Consider the following 8,219-nt stretch of genomic DNA (forward strand, 5'->3'; position numbering starts at 1 on the left):
TAATACTTATCATAAGAGAAGCCTCGGTTGAACACAGAGAAGCAGGCCGCAGGCTTCAGTGAAAAGTGTATAATAGTGTGGGTTGTGGAGGCAGTAAAGGTTGAAGCGTACCTCAGCATAAAGGACACTGGTGGGAGCTGTGTCATGGAGGGTTTCAATTTCCTGTTTCTGCATTGTAGCAGATGTCGATGTGACAAATTGTGAGCACATATTTTGTAGACTGTGCATTGGGATCATGGTAGTAGATTCTGTGGATGCTGAATCAGGAGTTAAAAAAGCATCCAGTCGGCCATCTTGCGGGCCATATGATATGGTATACAGTGCTGTCTTCAGAAACTGTGTTTTCCTGGAAAAATATGGAGCCATTTTTGTTCTGAGATAAAGTGAAAGGGGAAGATGTCTTAGCTCTACCTATTTTCATGGATTTCCTCATGATGAGCTGAAGGATGCTTGTTTAAGGTAGAAAACTGAGGAGCTCATAAAAAGACATTTTCAATCTGCCATAGCAACCCAACTGCTAAATATGTAAGCTTTAAAAAAAAAAAATGAAAATCCTTTTTAATAAAGGTTTCGTTCAGACTTTTTTATAAATATGTAGGTTTACAACCCATATTAAGGGTCCTCATTCTCTTGCACTTCCCTACACTAACTAATCCAAACAGAGACAGTTAAAAGGGGTTTGTAGCGGAGAGGCCGTATAATCCACAATAACTCCGCTGGTAGACAGGAACAGCATACAATAATCCAAGTAGCGTTACAATAATCCCTTTTTCCCAAGAACTAGACACATAGCTTGGGAGTCAACTAACTTTATTTAGGCATAGCACACCTACTTTAAACCCCCCAACAGCCTCATTTACGTACAATAGGGTACATAGATTACTATGGTACAAGGAAGGGTGGTGCCAGACAATAGCAAGGGCTGATGGGAGATTGAGGAGGGACAGAGCAGCTAGTTTAAACTGGTCTCCCAGTGTCCCTGAGACAACACCCTGCTGGGGAAACAATGGGACAGGAAAAGGGGGAGGGGAAGAGGCACAGACAAGAAAGACATTCTGTAAGTGGCTAGGTTTTCCACAGGGTGATCCTCAGGACAGGTCATCAATATCAGATTGACGGGGGTCCGACACCCATGCCGATCAGCTGTACGAGGAGATTGAGTGCACAGTGGGCACATGCTGTCTCCCATCTCTCTTCCTGTTCACCGCTGCTTTGCCATAGACAGCAGCAGTGAGCAGAGAGAGAGAGAGACAGGAGATGGCACGAGCCCACTGAGCATGCCATCTCCTCGTACAGCTGATTGGTGGAGGTGCCAGGTGTCGGACCACTGCCAATCTGATATTGACGACCTATCCTGAGGATTAGATTTCTTGTAATTTCTTGTAATTCTTGTAATTCATTCTTGTAGTTCAATTAGAATGAATCGGTTAGAAGATTCTATTCAGGTATTGTAACAGACCGTTCAGCACACAGCTCCGTTCAGACGATATCCTCCTTTCCAATGCACAGGCAGCTACTGCAAGCACCAGTCTGCCGAACTGCAAACTACACGAACACTGGAAACCGCGGAACAGGAAAAGCATACAATCGGCTTACACTCCTGGCAATCAGCATACAATCCAATTCCCCCAAGAACGAGACGACACTTCGTTTTGAGGTCAAGCAGAACTGACTGTACTGGCACCTACAGCCTCTTTTATTCACAATACACAAACATAGTACTGCCCACAGGGTTTTGAAATACAACCAATCAATCCGTACAATACACACAGATACTCCCACACAAAATCCTCCCCTCTGCCTGTGATATGATTACTGAACACAATGACTAATATAATTATCACAGGCAGAGAAATACAGTTTTATAAAACATATCACAGGAACCCCAAAACATGCAATAACCCCATAACAAGTATATCCTCGGAACCGGGGGATCTGGGTGAACCACATATCCAAAATTCACCCTGATCCGTTCAGTAGTTTGGAAGATACAGTTTAATGCAGATTCCGCAGAACATATACAGGCTATATAAAAAATAATTACTGTATAATGTGTCACCTGTTGTATAGTTTAAAACTACTGCCCGATGTCTTTGTGCACCAAATATCGGCGAGATGGCACCGTGTAGAATAGTCCAAACAGTGTCTGAGTTAAAATGGCCACCATCCATTGTTCTCACCATGTGCCTCTGATGCATGAAATGGTGGACATCCAGTAACTCCACAGTATGTCCCCAGATGATTCTTAAAGGGCCGTAATCCAGAGGCAGGAGGCGGGCAAGCAGTCCTCTACAGGCACAAGTGGCGGAGCTGGTTTCGCCACATTTCTCCCCTTTACCAATCAGACTAACAGGGTATCGGACCTCCTGTCGGTCAGTGCCCTGGTTATTCCAGCAACCCACCCACAGAACACAATCAGCAGTACAGCCCACCCACAATAAAGAGTTACATCTGGGGTAGTGGGTCACTTGTCCATGTCCAGGAGCTCCACCTCGGCTCTGGGGGTTACTGTCGCTCTGGATCGGTGGGTTGCTGAGTTGGCAGAGACCAGCGGTACTCTGCCCTGCTGCCAGTTCTACCATGGGAGTAGCCTGGTTGGAGCCCAGTTGAGGGAGTGGCATAGTAGGCTCCTCACTCTGGACCCGGTACTGCTGCTGGAGGGCACGACAGACTGTCTCCCCTTTGGATGAACATCCCTGCTGCCGGGGAACAGGACTGACCGTCCCCAGCCCCTGTGAGGCATGTGCAGAGACCACGGTCCTATCTGCACGGGTGTGGGGCTTATCATCTCTCCTTGGTGGGCTAGGCTGCCGCTGGGAAGAGGGGGTAACAAGTTCATCTCCCTTACCCACTTTCTGTCGCTGGGGAGAGGGGATGACAAGCTCCTCTCCCTGAATCTCTCTCTGCTGGTGGAGGGGGGGACCGACTGTCTCCCCTTTCCATATTTTGTCCTGCTGCTGGGGTGCGAGACCGACTGTCTCTGCTCCTGGCAGGACACTCTGCCGCTGGGGAGGAAGGACGGCACCTTCCGCTCCCTGTAACATACACTGCCGCTGGGGAGGAAGGACGGCACCTCCAGCTCCCTGTAAGTTACTCGGCCGCTGGGGAGGAAGGACGACACCCTAAGCTCCCTGTAACACACACTGCTGCTGGGGAGGAAGGACGGCACCTTCAGCTCCCTGTAACACACACTGCTGCTGGGGAGGGAGGACGGCACCTTCAGCTCCCTGTAATTCACTCGGCCGCTGGGGAGGTAGGACGACACCTTCCGCTCCCTGTAACACACACTGCCGCTGGGGAGAGAGACCGGTTGTCTCTGCTCCCAATACAATACTCAGCTGTTGGGGAGGAAGGACGGCACCTTCATCTCCCTGTAACTCACTCGGCCGCTGGGGAGGAAGGACGACACCTTCAGCTCCAAGGAACTTGCTCGGCCACTGGGGTATCCCCCCCCTGTCTACCGCTGCCATGGCCTGCAGGTACTCTCTTATCCTCCACTTCACGATCTGTATGAGGTTTTCCACGGGGTTGGGTCCCAAGAGAGACAGCACCCCATTTACCTCTCTATCAAACTCCTCCTGAGTGTAGCAGGGCTCCATGCTTTCTCTGCTAATTTTGGTTCCTTTGTAGATAGGGGCGCTGTACGGGTACTAGCGTTGCCCTCAGGTTGTAATCCAGGAACTGGTGTTGCCTTGTAGCTGTCCTTCTGGGCCGTGAGAATGATCCCGTCGCTTGCCACCAATTGTAACAGACCATTCAGCACACAGCTCCGTTCAGACGATATCCTCCTTTCCAATGCACAGGCAGCTACTGCAAGTACCAGTCTGCCGAACTGAAAACTACACGAACACTGGAAACCGCGGAACAGGAAAAGCATACAATCGGCTTACACTCCTGGCAATCAGCATACAATCCAATTCCCCCAAGAACGAGACGACACTTCATTTTGAGGTCAAGGAGAACTGACTGTACTGGCACCTACAGCCTCTTTTATTCACAATACACAAACATAGTACTGCCCACAGGGTTTTGAAATACAACCAATCAACCGTACAATACACACAGACACTCCCACACAAAATCCTCCCCTCTGCCTGTGATATGATTACTGAACACAATGGCTAATATAATTATCACAGGCAGAGAAATACAGTTTTATAAAACATATCACAGGAACCCCAAAACATGCAATAACCCCATAACAAGTATATCCTCGGAACCGGGGGATCTGGGTGAACCACATATCCAAAATTCACCCTGTTCCGTTCAGTAGTTTGGAAGATACAGTTTAATGCAGATTCCGCAGAACATATACAGGCTATATAAAAAATAATTACTGTATAATGTGTCACCTGTTGTATAGTTTAAAACTACTGCCCGATGTCTTTGTGCACCAAATACCGGCGAGATGGCACCGTGTAGAAAAGTCCAAACAGTGTCTGAGTTAAAATGGCCGCCATCCATTGTTCTCACCATGTGCCTCTGATGCATGAAATGGTGGCCATCCAGTAACTCCACAGTATGTCCCCAGATGGTTCTTAAAGGGCCCTAATCCAGAGGCAGGAGGCGGGCAAGCAGTCCTCTACAGGCACAAGTGGCGGAGCTGGTTCTGCCACACATATATGGTACAAATAAATGTGACCCACATTAAAAGTGCTGTAATTGGACTAAAAATTTGTGTATGACACTCTAAGGTCTCATAGAACTCACATTTTTCTCTCTTGTCTTTCGTTTATATTTTTGTATAAAGTTTCTCTCTCTGTCCCCTTCCAAGCTCTTTAACACAAAGACAGCATTAATTTCAGAGTGGCAGTGACATATATACAGTGGATATAAAATTCTACACACCCCTGTTAAAATGTCAGGTTTCTGCGATGTAAAAAAAATGAGACAAAGATAAATCATTTCAGAACTTTTTCCACCTTTTATGTGACCTATAAACTGTACAACTCAATTGAAAAACAAACTGAAATCTTTTAGGTAGAGGGAAGAAAAAATATAAAAATTAAATAATTTGGTTGCATAAGTGTACACACCCTTAAACTAATACTTTGTTGAAGCACCTTTTGATTTTATTACAGCACTCAGTCTTTTTGGGTATGTGTCTGTCAGCATGGCACATTTTGACTTGAAAAGATTTTCCCACTCTTCTTTGCAAAAAACACTCCAAATCTGTCAGATTGCAAGGGCATCTCCTGTGCACAGCCCTCTTCAGATCACCCTGCAGATTTTTAATCAGATTCAGGTCTGGACTTTGGCTGAGCCATTTCAAAACTTTAATCTTCTTCTGGTGAAGACATTCCTTTGTTGATTTGGATGTATGCTTTGGGTCGTTGTCATGCTGAAATATGAAGTTCCTCTTCATGTTCAGCTTTCTAGCAGAAGCCTGAAGGTTTTGTGCCAATATTGACTGGTATTTGGAACTGTTCATAATTCCCTCTAGCATAACTAAGGCCCAGTTCCAGCTGAAGAAAAACAGCCCCAAAGCACGATGCTGCCACCACCATGCTTCACTGTGGGTATGGTGTTCTTTTGGTGATGTGCAGTGTTGTTTTTGCGCCAAACATAACTTTTGGAATTATTGCCAAAAAGTTCAACCTTGGTTTCATCAGACGATAACACCTTTTCCCACATGCTTTTGGGAGACTTCAGATGTGTTTTTGCAAAATGTAGCCTGGCTTGGATGTTTTTCATTATAAGAAAAGGATTTAGTCTTGCCCCTCTACCCCATAGCCCGGACATATGAATAATACGGGAGATTGTTGTCACATGTACCGCACAGTCAGTACTTGCCAGATATTCCTGCAGCTCCTTTAATGGTGCTGTAGGCCTCTTGGTTTTCTTCTCGTCTTTTCATCAATTTTGGAGGGACGTCCAGTTCTTGGTAATGTCACTGTTGTGCCATATTTTCTCCACTTGATGATGACTGTCTTTACTGTGTTCCATGGAATATCTAATGCCTTGGAAATTCTTCTGTACCCTTCTCCTGACTGATACCTTTTAACAATGAGATCCCTCTGATGCTTTGGAAGCTCTCTGTGGACCATGGCTTTTGCTGTGGGATGCGACTTAGAAAATTTCAGGAAAGGGGTTAATCAGAGGCACTTTAAATGATTGCAGGTGTATACTGACTTCTATTTAACATGATTTTGAATGTGATTGCTTAATTCTGAACACAGCTACATCCCCAGTTATAAGAGGGTGGGCACACTTATGCAACCACATTATTTTAGTATTTTTTTTTGTTTTCTTCCCTCCACCTAAAAGATTTCAGTTTGTTTTTCAATTGAGTGGTACAGTTTATAGGTAAAAAAAAATCATTTTTTTACAGCACAGAAACCTGACATTTTAAGAGGGGTGTGTAGACTTTTTATATCCACTTTGGTGCACTATAAGAAAACTGCAACCAGGTTTTTGGAGAAAAAAAGTACAATTGGACAACAAGGCCAAAATATATGCTGACGGTGACAGAAAAATATAGAAAATATGCCTATTGTACACTTATTACCTGTAAAAGCTTTTTAGCAGGTGTTTGGAAATAAATGGGACAATTGCACAACTTCTATAGCTGGTGACATAGAAAAATACGCTTAGGCCCCTTGCAGACGAGCGTGTCCGTATTAAGTCCGAATGCGTTGCGTATGCGATCAGGGAACATCGTGCGAGTAGGTACGCAATTGCAGTCAGTTTTGACTGCGATTGCATTCCGATGTTCAGTTTTTATCGCACGGGTGCAATGCGTTTTGCACACGCGTGATAAAAAACTGACTGTGGTACCCAGACCCCAACCTGGACTTCTTCACTGAATTTCGGGTTAGGTGTTCTGTACATTTTATTATTTTCCCTTATAACATGGTTATAAGGGAAAATAATAGCATTCTTAATAAAGAATGCTTACTAAAATGTGGCTTTAGGGGTTAAAAATAAAATAATTAACTCACCTCATCCTGTTCTTCGTGCAGCCAGCATGATCTTCTTTCTTCTTTTTTCAGGACCTGCAAAAGGACCCTTGATCACATAATCGCGCTCACCACGTGGTCTAAGAATGCTTTTATTTTCCCTTATAACCATGTTATAAGGGAAAATAATACAGTAAATTGACTTTTATCAATTTACTTACATCATCTCCTAGCATCTGCACTTGCTTGCGGATGCTATGCGATTTTCACGCAGACCCATTCATTTCTATGGGGCCTGCATTGCATGAAAATGCAGAATATAGAACATGCTGCGATTTTCACGCAACACACAAGTGATGCGTGAAAATCGCTGCTCATCTGAACAGCCCCATTGAAGTGAATGGGTCCGGATTCAGTGCGGGTGCAATGCATTTACCTCACGCATTGCACCTACACGGAATTCTCGCCCGTGTGAAAGGGGCCTTATTGTAGCTTTTCAACCTTTTTTTTTTTTTTTCAGGAAAAGTTTCATTTGCACAGTGTCTAGCGCAATTATGATACTTAAACTATCACCTGCAAGAATATTTAGTTTTTGTAATATTCATTGATTCACTAGCTGGCTCCTTCATATATAAAAAAAAAAGAAGAGTATGGTGTCTTTAAATGGTCATGAATATGATGTGGGGGTGCATACTTGTAGCTATTATAGGAGTATATGAGTTGTGTGCCTGTTGTATAAGGTGTAATTTCTGCTGGATAGAAGGGTCCTTCACCAAATGGCGAGTGCTTTGAAGCAGGGTGGAGTCGGGCAGGCTGGGACTCTGCCAGCTACAGGAGATGCAGATGGACAGTTCTCCTCATGTTCCTGTCATATCCAACACCTCTGGCTGCCAGGTACTAGCTTCAAAGAAGCATCTGCTCCCCCCTGATAAACCAGATACTGGAGAAAGGGGGCTCATTTTGGAGGGAGAAAAAACTTTAAAACAAAGAGATTTCAATATTCAATGCCCTCCCCTCCCCTCATTAATTGTCCCCCCAATGGAAGAACTAGGATTTGGTTAATCAATGACTGGGCCGACCGGAAACTGGAAACCAATCCTAGTTCTATAAAATTGTTGCATGGACATATTTTGAGTGTTACACCGTGTGGGAGTCACAGCCGAGCTGACAATTAGCCATTTTCCTCCCCTTCTCCCGGGGCAGTAAGTTCTTATTTACTGTTCTTACCCATTTATTTTAATCTTACTGTTTTGTATGTTATTTTTACTTTGTCTCATCTTACATCTGTTTTTGTAAGCACTGCACTATTTTTGCGTATAA

Source organism: Bufo bufo, chromosome 2 (genome assembly GCF_905171765.1).
Source record: "Bufo bufo chromosome 2, aBufBuf1.1, whole genome shotgun sequence".
In the NCBI taxonomy this organism is placed as follows: Eukaryota; Metazoa; Chordata; class Amphibia; order Anura; family Bufonidae; genus Bufo; species Bufo bufo.